Genomic DNA, 11,996 nt, shown 5'->3' on the forward strand with positions numbered 1-11,996 from the left:
ATTGAGTAAAAAAAATAGACAGTAGCCTAATGGCAAACTAAAACTAAATTGAATGAACATTGAAGTTCCGTATATAGGCCTATGTAGCTGTAGGTCAACTATTTATCTTTTAATGCACTCGTCTGGGTTTTCATTTGAAGCATATTTTTATCCTTTGCTTATTTGTAAGAATTTTAAAGACATTGGCAACTTTATTTGTAGTCAACTTCGTTGTGAAGTTGTCGACCGTCACAGAGAGACAAATATCTTGATTCTATGTTTAGCGGTGATCTTCTGTGTATGAAGTGACGCGGTAGGAAAAAATCGCATCTAATTACGCACTTAGCTGTTCTACGAGTGGTCTGAGGGAGACGGTAAATAACAAGCGTTTAAGTGCAACTTTAGTAACGATGGATTTGGGAAACAACTCTGAGATTTAACGATGCCCCGTGAAGGTACTACCAATGAATTTAGCTTTAAGATGCCTTATGAAAACTGGGCCCTAGTCTCTGTTTCATTTCCATGAAGACTTACATCAGTGTTCCATGAAGACCCCACATCAGTGTGTCACTACTGTTTTATGTTAATGTAACTGTAGTGTAATTGTGTTTTCATTAAGAGTGTGACACTAAAAACTTGGTTAGACCTGAATCAACAACCTCTGCATCATCAAAGCAAGTTAAAGGTGTTAAAGTTCAGTTGGCCATATACACTGAGTGTACAAAACATTAGGAACATTTTCCTAATATTGAGTTGCACCCCCTTTTTGCCCTTGGATCAGCCTCAAGTCGTCAGGGCATGGACTACAAGGGGGATGCAGGCCCATGTTGACTCCAATGCTTCCCACAGTTGTCAAGTTGGCTCGATGTCCTTTCGGTGGTGGACCATTCTTGATACACAGGGGAAACTTTTGAGTGTGAAAAACCCAGAAGTGTTGCAGTCACCTTGTATTTGAGTTTTTTTTAAATACATATCTGTTTTACTGTTTTGAAATTAATGCACTTTATGTACAGTGCCTAAAGAAAGTATTTAAACCCCTTGAATTTTTCCACATTTTGTTGTATAACAAGGTGGGATTAAAATATTTTTGTCAAAGATTTACACAAGATGCTTGAATGTCAAAGTGGAAGAAAAATGTTAACATTTGTAAAAAAATACAGTACCAGTCAAGTTTGGACACACCTACATTTCTTTATTTGTACTATTTTCTACATTGTAGAATAATAGTGGAGACAAACTATGAAATAACACATGGAATCATGTAGTAACCAAAAAAGTGTTATTTTGATTTGTTTATTTTATATTTGAGATTCTTCAAAGTAGCTTCTCTTTGCCTTGACAGCTTTGCACACTCTCGGCATTCTCTCAACCAGCTTCACCTGGAAGGCTTTTCCAACATATACTGAGCACTTGTTGGCTGCTTTTCCTTCACTCTGCGGTCCAACTCATCCCAAACCATCTCATTTAGGTTGGGGTTGGGTGATTTGTGGACGTTCAAATCAAGGCCGGTCTGGCTAGTCCAGACAGGACCAAAAAAAGACGTTGGCGTCGGTCCGTGCTTACTAGGGTGTTACAATTCAATTTTATGAATGCCCATCCATGTGTTAGGCCCACATTTGTAAAACAGACTGTTGCATTGTCTTTATTAGTCCCGATTCCTGTGACTAATCTATTTTGCTCTGAATATCAGCTACCCAACATTATCAGGAGTTATCCTGATCCTATTTGGAATGTGTTTACACAGCGGGAAATGCATGCGTTTAACACAAAATCCGGGGAGTGGCCAGCTGAGTACAAGTCTATCATCTTCATATAAACGGATGAGAGAGTGTCCTACTGCCTGACCTATGTTGTTGCTGTAAATTTAGAAGAGTGTGGGGCCTAGGATCGAGCCTTGGTGTACCCCCTTGGTGACAGACAGTGGCTGAGACAGCAGATGTTCTGACTTTACACATTGCACTCTTGGGGTGGCAGGTGGCCTAGTGGTTAGAGCATTGGAAAAGTAACCGAAAGGTTGAAAGATCGACTCCCCAAGCTGACAAGGTAAAAATGTTGTTCTGCCCCTGAACAAGGCAGTTAACCTGCTGTTCCTAGGCCGTCATTGAAATTAAGAATTTGTTCTTAACCGACTTGCCTAGTTAAATAAAGATAAAATAAATTAACTCTGAGGTAGTTAGCAAACCAGGCCAAAGATCCCTCAGAGACACCAATTCTCCTTAGCTAACCCACAAGAATGGAATGGTCTACCATATCAAAAGCTTTGACCAAGTCAATAAAATAGCAGCAGGTAGCCTAGAGGTTAGAGCATTGTGCCAGTATCCGAAAGGTTGCTGGATCGAATCCCTCCGAGCTGACAAGGTAAAAATCTGTCGTTCTGCCCCTGAACAAGGCAATTAACCCACTGTTCCCCGGTAGGCCGTCATGTTCTTAACTGACTTGCCTAGTTAAATAAAGGTTTAAAAAAGCCAGTCAGTTGATTGTTGACAAGTTTTTCCAACACTTTTGATAAACAGAGCAAGATGTATATTCAAATCAATGTATTAGTCACAACTAACTTTAGCCTTCTGGATAGCGGAGTGCACTTATTTCTCAATTTCCTGAACGAGAGCCAGTCAAGCGGAGTATGCATGTATTAGTCACATGCACCAAATACAACACCTTACAGTGAAATGCTTAGTTACGAGCCCCTAACCAACAATGCAGTTTAATACTTTTATTTCTATACATTTTAAAAGAAAATGAACAAGTAATTAAAGCGCAGCAGTAAAATAACAATAGCGAGACTATATACAGGGGGGTACCGGTACAGAGTCAATATGCAGGGGCACCAGTTAGTCAAGGTAATATGTAGGTAGTTATTAAAGTGACTATGCATAGATAAGAGAGTAGCAGTGGTGTATATTGGCCTATAACAGTTAGGATCAGTTTGATCTCCCCCTTTAAATAAAGGACACACCGTGGCTGCCATCTAAGCAATGGGAACCTTCCCAGAGAGGAGAGACAGGCTCGGCAATGATAGGAGCTGCAATCTTAAAGAAGAAAGGATCTAAACTATTTGACCCAGATGGTTTTTGGGGGTCAAGTTTAAGGAGCTCCTTAAGCACCTAAGACTCCCTGCAGGGAGAAACTTTATAGCGGGGCAGGGGAAAAAGAGGGAGGAGCATCGGGGCTAGACGCATTAGAAGGGCTGGGGGAACTGCGCCTTAAAATAACTAACTTTAGCCTTCTGGATAGCTGAGTGCACTTATTTCTCAATTTCCTGAACGAGAGCCAGTCAAGCTGAGTATGCATGTGCTGAGCCTTTCACCAAATATAACTCTTGAGGTGCTGAACCTGTTTTTAATTATTTTCTTTGTGGGGTGTGTTGGTTAACAATGCCACTGAAATCATGTTATAGGTATGCTTGGAATCATTAAGGATTAGAAAGTTTCCAGGATACAAAAAATGCAGGCACACCCATTTTCCACTGCTTTCCACTATACACTGGGAGATACATTTCTCAATAGCACAATAATCTAAAACGAAGCCAAATCTACACTGGAGTTGTTTACCCTGACGTTGAATGTGGCCGAGTTAGTTTTGACTTAAATCTACTTAAAATATGGCAAAACCTGAAAATGGTTGTCTAGCAATGATCAACAACAAATTTGACAGAGCTTGAAGAATTGTTTTAATAAATGGGCAAATATTACACAATCCAGGTGTGTAAAGACTCCCTGCTGTAATCGCGGCCAATGGTGCTTCTACAAAGCATTGACTCTGGGGTGTGAATACTTACATAAATGAGATCTGTATTTCATAGAATAAATTTGCTCAAATTTATTCTGTGTGTGTAGATCAATTTAATCCATTTTAAATTCAGGCTGTAACAATGTGGAATAAGCCAAGGTGTATAAAGGCTTTCTTTAATTGATCCTTATATTCTGAACCAGTTCTCTCAATGTATTCTAGTGAGTCGGTCAACAATTCTAATAAAGGTACACCATATTTAAAGGGATGGCTTAAGAGTGTTATGTTGTAATTCTCAGTAAAAAAACTCAACGGACACTATGAACGCTTAACCAAGTTTATTATGCCTAGAGGGTCGATACAGCTGCATTCAGACAAAAAATGTTTCCACCACCACAAGTGTATATATACTCCAATGTGGGAACTTCTCCAGTCCTTCCAATCCTTACATATTTTATGGTTCAACAGGAAGACGAAGTGATAGTGTAAAACCATTGTTTCTCCCTTGACCTCAACCCCCTTGATGCCTAATCCAAAGATCTCCACCCCTACAGCAATCCTGTGACTTCCTACCATCCTGTAAAGCATGACTCTCCAACCCTGGAAGAGAGAGAGGTCTGCTGGAGTCATGCGGTCCTGGTGCTTCCTGTAGAAATCTACAGTCTTAAATATCCGCTGTGACAGAGATGCACTCGAGGAGCAGAGAGGGGGGGAAGCGTGTTAGTGTGAAATGAACAGATGGATGGTGGTCATGGAGCACAAATGATACTTGTATGTCCTGTTAGTCACCATGGTGATGGTCAGATGTCTTCATGGAAGTTGATGGTTCCTTCCTGTCTGAACATGATGTAGACAAAGTGGTTAAAGCCAGTAGCCTTGGCAGGGATCGGGGCCAGATATTGACAGGTCCTCTCCTGCCGTCACAGCCCCACCTGGGATGTTCCCACTGGAAACAAGGAGAGGATGTCAATTGCTCGCTTTTTTTGTCGTCATTTTCTGATGGTAATTAAACTAATCTATATAAATTAAAAACAGATTATCATATTGGTGGTGGAAGGATTTCGTTACGGGCAATTCCACAGTAACAGTGATGTTGAGACACTGCAAAGTTAAACAAACCATACAACTATGCACAAGGATTACTTTTAAACATTTTCACCAACATTTTTACATAAACACACGAAGGACAGTGCAGATGCAAAGTTTGATAACAGAATGACAGTTTGTGCTGTTGGTACTGCCATAATGTTACCAAACTTTGCATCTGCACTGTTCAAGTAAATGTGTTTTTGTAACATTTTTTGTGGAAATTAAGTCATACTTGTGCATAGAATTGTATGGTTTGTTTAACTTGCAATCATGGGTTTTTGTTTGGCTTTTTTTTTTTGAAAGTGTAAAATCAGTCTCCGCATTATTCTGTTACTGTGGAATTGCCCTTACCCCCAGAAAATGTAAATCCCTTACAAGTTTGACAAAAGCACAATACAATAATCATTATTGCAATACTCACACCAGCCAGTGCACACACTCCCCTTCACTATCCAGCAGATGCTCATCTGAAATGAAGGAATCATTCAGTAAATATTTCTTTAGTCATACATTCGTATGAGGACACAGTGTCACCATGTGGACATGTTAAGAACTGGATTACAAAACTCGTATTCTCAAATGGTGTATGAGTGTCTTGCCTGGGCTGGTGCGCAGCAGTGTCCATAGGGAGCCCTACTCTGCCACAAAACTGACCTGAGGTGCTACAGAAGCCTGTCACACACAGAGGAGGGCAGGTGAAATAGAAGAGCCATGCAGGATTCAGAGAGCTAAAAACTGATCTGAACAAAGATACGGCAACAGTTATTGTATCTTTCATAAAAACTACTGTATGCCCTATGATCCATTTATCTTACCTCTTTGGGCATCAAGTGATTCCCATAATGTACTTGTGCTGAGCTGTCTTGGTCGTAGCTGACCCGGGGGACGAAGTAGGCCATGGGGAACAGATCCTTGAAGATCCCATAGTGATCCGCAAGCCTCGACTTGGTACGGGCCACTTGTCTTCTCCCAGCCTGCTTGCACCCGATCCAGGTGAACGTTGACTGGAAAAACAACAAAGACCACTCATAAGGTGAATTGCTGACACCTACTGTACAGGGTAGTAAAAAAATCCCCAAAAGCAAAATGTTTTGGATTAACAAATTCATATTAATTATCAAAAATCTAAAGAAAATCACTAAGCAAATTCACACTACTACCCTGAATTTCAAACAAAAACACAAAAAAACTCCTTCAGTCGGATTTAGATGTCTATTCAGATCCCAACACAGGCTCGGGAAACTGGGAGAGGGGAACCTCTTCATTCAGTACTCCCTATAACATTTCAGCTGTAAAGTCCTGGAGATCCAGAAATCTATTTGTCGCATTCACAATATCTCGCTAATTAGATTGTTTTTATTAGTTTGACTAGTGCAATGTATCACTTGCGCTATAAACGCAAAAGTCCGTCTTCACTGTTAGTGTGTCGGGATCCTTCTCCTGCATTGCATTAACTGCAAATTGTGGAGACATCCAATAGCATCTAATCTCTACTCACTCCTTCAGCTATTTTCACTGCCTTCACATAAGAGACCTGCTGGATCGCCCTGATCCTAGCTACTGCAACCTCCATCCTTACAGGGCACTCCGGGAACGTGATTCCAATCACAATTACAGCGGCATGTTTCATCTGGCCCTTCAACTACTGCATATTTATTCCTTAGACAAAACACTTGCCAAGTGTCCAAACTTTTTACAATTGTAACAATGCAGCGGCTTCTGCGCATATGGTGTCACCGCATATCCCTCATACATAATGTAAAACTGAAGTCGGGAGAACCACTTCGTCAAATGACAGCAAAACTGATAAGACAGAAAAAAAGCCTATCGTTCGATTAAAGCGACGTGCGTCTACCAACTCCTCGAACGTTATTCTTAAACCACACATCCTCTATGTCAAACGAGAACCAATGTAAAGACAGTTTCAAGTTGGATATTCGCGCTTTCAAACCACTTGAGCCACAGACTCCAAATAAGTGTCATGATGTTAGAAAAATTGCACACGATTTGGACATTAATTCACTTTCCAAAGCTAATAAAAATGTGGAAATGTGAACAGCATTTTGTATTCCTAATTGAATTAGTTAGAGTGTAAACAAAGTACAAACTTCTTTTTACATTTGAATTTCAATAGCTCCTTGGTCATGTGACCTAACTTCAAACAAGATTCAGAATATACCCTCAGTGGGCCTACACATTGCACACCCTTTTGTTTGTCCATTTTCATAACTCACATTTTACATTTTTTCTAAATTCAACATTTCAATAACTCCTTGGTCATGTGACCTACTGACTTCAAACAGTTCAGAATGTACACTCAGTGGGCCTACACATTGCACACCCTTTTGTTTGTCCATTTTCATCTCACACGTTTTTACAAGCTTTCAATGTTTTTCAATGTTTCTAATTTCAATAGTTTCTTGGTCATGTGACCTACTGACCTCAAACTACTTTCAGAATGTCCGACTACCCTTCTATATTGCACACCCTTTAGTTTGTCCATTTTCATCTCACACTATTTTACATGAATATTTCAAACTTTCAAATTTAAATATCTCCTTGGTAATGTGACCCACTGACCTCAAACTACTTTCAGAATGTCCACAGTATAAGGGCACAAGGTGAGACCCAAATGCAGACATAGGAGGCAGGTGGTTGAGCGCCGATAATTATTAATGGCAAAGGCAGGTCGGGGACAGGCGAGAGTTCATAAACCAGGTCAGAATCCAAACAGTACCAGGCAATAGGCAGTCGAGGTCAAGCCAGGCAGGGGTCAGAAACAGGCAGAGTGGTCAGGCAGGCGGGTTCAGAGTCAGGACAGGCAAGGGTCGAAACCAGGAGGACTAGAAACAAACAGAGACTGGGAAAAGTAGGAGCAAGGAAAAACGCTGGTTGACTTGGCAAACAAGACGAACTGGCACAGAGAGATAGGAAACATAGGGATGTATACATTGGGGATAATAAGCGACACCTGGAGGGGGTGGAGACAATCACAAGGATAGGTGAACCAGATCAGGGTGAGACACACGGACTGACGCCGCGAGGCATCCAGTGTGGTAACGCGACCGATCCCAGAGAATCTGGCGGGAGCCCCGGGGAGAGTTCTCTTTTCTTTGTGAAGGGCAGGGCGTCCTGGAATGGGTTCGCCCCTCGAGAGGGGCTCAAGCCCTAGAAAGCGTTGTGGTTTCGGCGGCATCTGGTGAGCTCTCCCTGGCCCTTGAAAATCCGGGGGATAGGGTTTAAATCTCATGCCGGGCAGTACCCATATCCGCAGCAGGCCTCCAAGGTGAACAGCCTCTGGCATGTAGCTCTAACTCCAAAAAGTTTTGGGACACTGTAAAGTCCTTGGAGAACAAGAGCACCTCCTCCCAGCTGCCTATTGCACTGAGGCTAGGCGACACGGTCACCACGAGATAAATCCATGATAATCGAAAATGTCAGTAAGTATTTCTCTACGGCTAGCGATGCTTTCCTCCTGGCTACCCTAACCCCGGCCAACAGCTCCGCACGCCTCGAAGCTACTTGCCTGAGCCTCCCCAGCTTCTCCTTCACCCAAATCCAGATTGCAGATGTTCTGAAAGAGCTGCAAAAAGTGGACCCGTACAAATCAGCTGGGCTAGACCCTCTATTTCTAAAATTATCCGCCGCCATTGTTGCAACCCCTATTACCACTCTGTTCAACCTCTCATTTTGTCCGAGATCCCTAAAGATTGGAAAGCTGCCGCGGTCATCCCTCTCTTCAAAGGGGGTGACACTCTAGACCCAAACTGTTACAGAGCTATATCCATCCTGCCCAGCCTTTCTAAAGTATTCGAAAGCCAGGTTAATAAACAGATCACTGACCATTTCGAATCCCAATGTACCTTCTCCACTGTGCAATCCGGTTTCCGAGCTGGTCACGGGTGCACCTCAGCCACGCTCAAGGTACTAAACGATATCATAACCGCCATCGATAAAAGACAGTACTGTGCAGCCATCTTCATCGACCTGGCCAAGGCTTTCGACTCTGTCAATCACCACATTCTTATTGGAAGACTCAATAGCCTTGGTTTCTCAAATGACTGCCTCGCCTGGTTCACCAACTACTTCGCAGATTAAGTTCAGTGTGTAAAATCGGAGGGCCTGTTGTCTGGACCTCTGGCAGTCTCTATGGGGGTACCACAGGGTTTAATTCTCGGGCCGACTCTTTTCTCTGTATATATCAACAATGTCGCTCTTGCTGCAGGTGATTCCCTTATCCACCTCTACACAGACAACACCATTCTGTACATCTGACCCTTCTTTGGACACTGTGTTAACTAACCTCCAAACGAGCTTCAATGCCATACAACACTCCTTCCGTGGCCTCCAACTGCTCTTAAACGCTAGCAAAACCAAATGCATGCTTTTCAACCGTTCGCTGCCTGCACTCGCCCGCCCGACTAGCATCACTACTCTGGACGGTTCTGACCTAGAATACATGGTCAATTACAAATACATAGGTGTCCAGTTAGACTGTAAACTCTCCTTCCAGACTCATATCAAACATCTCCAATCCAAAATCAAATCTAGAGTCGGCTTTCTATTTCGCAACAAAGCCTCCTTCACTCACGCCGCCAAACTTAACCAAGTAAAACTGACTATCCTACCGATCCTAGACTTCGGTGATGTCATCTACAAAATAACTTCCAATACTCAAGACTGCATCCGTTTTGTTACCAAAGCCCCATATACCACCCACCACTGCGACTTGTATGCTCTAGTCAGCTGGCCCTCGCTACATATTTGTCGCCAGACCCACTGGCTCCAGGTCATCTGCAAGTCTATGCTAGGTAAAGCTCTGCCTTATCTCAGCTCACTTGTCACGATAACACCCGCGCTCCAGCAGGTATATCTCACTGGTCATCCCCAAAGCCAACCCCTCGTTTGGCCGCCTTTCCTTCTAGTTCTCTGCTGCCAGTGACTGGAACGAATTGCAAAAATCGCTGAAGCTGGAGACTTACATTCCCCTCACTAACTTTAAACATCAGCTATCTGAGCAGCTAACCAATCGCTGCAGCTGTACATAGTCCATCTGTAAATAGCACACCCAATCTCCCTACCTCATCCCCATTTTGTTTTTATTTACTGTGCTGCTCTTTTGCACACCAGTATCTCTACTTACACACCATCATCTGCTCATCTATTGCTCCAGTGTTAATCTGCTAAATTGAAATTACTTTGCTACTATGGCCTATTTATTGCCATACCTCATGCCATTTCCACACACTGTATATAGACTATTTTTTTCTATTGTGTTGACTGTACGCTTGTTTATTCCATGTGTAACTCTGTATTCTTGTTTCTGTCGCACTGCTTTGCTTTATCTTGGCCAGGTCGCAGTTGTAAATGAGAACTTGTTCTCAACTAGCTTACCTGGTTAAATAAAGGTGAAATTTAAAAAAATAACAATGTAGGTAAGGGAAGTTGACAAAAAAGATCCGTAACTTCGGGAGAAGGATTGGCTCTAAGGGCTGGGTCAGTCGGGCTGGGGTGCTTAAGCCGGGTCTAGGGGTGCAGTCGCTCTGTCGCCCTCCTCGGCACCATTGGAAGTTCATTGTGCGGCCTCTCGCTGTCTCTCGTGTGTGGTTTCGCAAGCGGCTGCGTGCAGGGGTTCATTGGGGTGTTGTCCGTCGGCGGGCCGGTGGGGTGTTGGGTCCGATTGTTGGCAGCGGAAACTCTGGACGCGCGCCAGGCCCTTCTCGCGGATCTCCCCAGACTACGGCGCCTGCCGGCCCCCCACATTGTAGGTGGGGCAGTCTCCTCTATGCTCAATTGACTGGAGATGGAGACTAAACCCATTGGCCCTGCAGTGATAGGGCATTGCATGGATCTGGCTCATGCCCTACGAAGTGGGGAGAGGTATCTCCAGCTTGTCTGGGGAGGGAAGCCTACATCTGATGTGGGTAGTACCATCCACACTCATCGATTTGCTGCGGATCCATAAAACGGACGGAAGAAGCCTAGGTTCCCACTGGGCACGGATCACTGAATGTCAACTTGATGAAATTCAAAGGAGCGTACCCACCTGTCGCACTAAAGTCACCCATTGGGTGACCGTGACCCCCTCATGTCAAAGTGAGGAATATCGATTGAAGCGCTGGTAAAAGTGGTTCCTATGGTTCTCTCCCGGAGGGCTGACTGTGCAAGCAAATGATTGAAAGGGGATGATTATTTTCTGTTGCTTCTTCCGACACCCAGTTGATGGTGCCGCTAGATACTGCAAGGGGTATTTGGTTCTCAAGCCTATAAGTATTGCGCTGGCACTTGATGTCGATTGGGTGTAAAAATAAAAACACAAAAAACAGCTAAAGTCCGCAGAAGGTTAGTAGCAGCAACTGATGTCCAGTTTGTAAGACAGAAAAGCCTCTGATGATACCACCGGACGTTACTCAGGGGCAGCACTCAGGCTGTGGAGGTTGGGGTCTTAGTCTCTTAGCGGATAAAAGCAGGAGGGTCACCAGGTGCACAAGGAGGCCTCTAACAAGGTGGAGGGCACTCTGAGTCCAAGCAGGGGCGTTCAGACTTGGGGCAGCACTCAGGCCATGGAGGTTGGAGTGGGGACTTAGTCTGTGAGCAGAAAAAAGCAGGCGGGTCACTAGGAGCACAGAGCTTGTTTTGGTTTACCAGGTGCACGTGGTTCTTAACAGCGGGACTATAGACGTCTTAGTAATTCCAAGGAGTAAGCTATACTCTAAGGCCAAGGGAGAGGGGTGTTGACCGGGTAAGGAGAGTAGGTGTGGAGGCCTGGAGGTCTGTAGTTCCAGGGAGTAAGCGAAACACTCTCAGGCCCAGGGAGAGGGCAAGCAGGCGGGCAGGGAGTGTAGGCCTAGAGCCCAAGAGTCAGAGGTCACCAGGTCAATGGGGGCCTCCCTGGAGGTTAGGAAGGCCCCAGGGAAAAGGCCCAAGTGAATAGGTTTGTGAATGACACTGTCCTTCAGTGGGGCAGAGCAGGCAAATTAATGTAAAATCGTGTGAGATGAAAATGGACAAACTAAAGGGTGTGCAATGTGTAGGGCCAATGAGTGTACATTCTGAACCTTGTTTGTAAGTCAGTAGGTCACATGACCAATGAGGTATTGAATTTTTAAATGTTTTAAAATTCATGTAAAAACGTGTGAGATAAAAATGAACAAACTTAAAGGGTGTGCAATATAGAAGTGTAGTCAGTAGACATTCTG

At 43.7% G+C, this 11,996-nt stretch overlaps 1 pseudogene; it reads right to left on the reverse strand.

Moving 5' to 3' along the window:
- Window positions 1–4,031: 4,031 nt before the first annotated feature.
- Window positions 4,032–8,063, reverse strand: LOC112224776 (annotated as a pseudogene).
- Window positions 8,064–11,996: the final 3,933 nt, after the last annotated feature.

The sequence above is a fragment of the Oncorhynchus tshawytscha genome, linkage group LG25 (genome assembly GCF_018296145.1).
Source record: "Oncorhynchus tshawytscha isolate Ot180627B linkage group LG25, Otsh_v2.0, whole genome shotgun sequence".
Classification (NCBI taxonomy): Eukaryota; Metazoa; Chordata; class Actinopteri; order Salmoniformes; family Salmonidae; genus Oncorhynchus; species Oncorhynchus tshawytscha.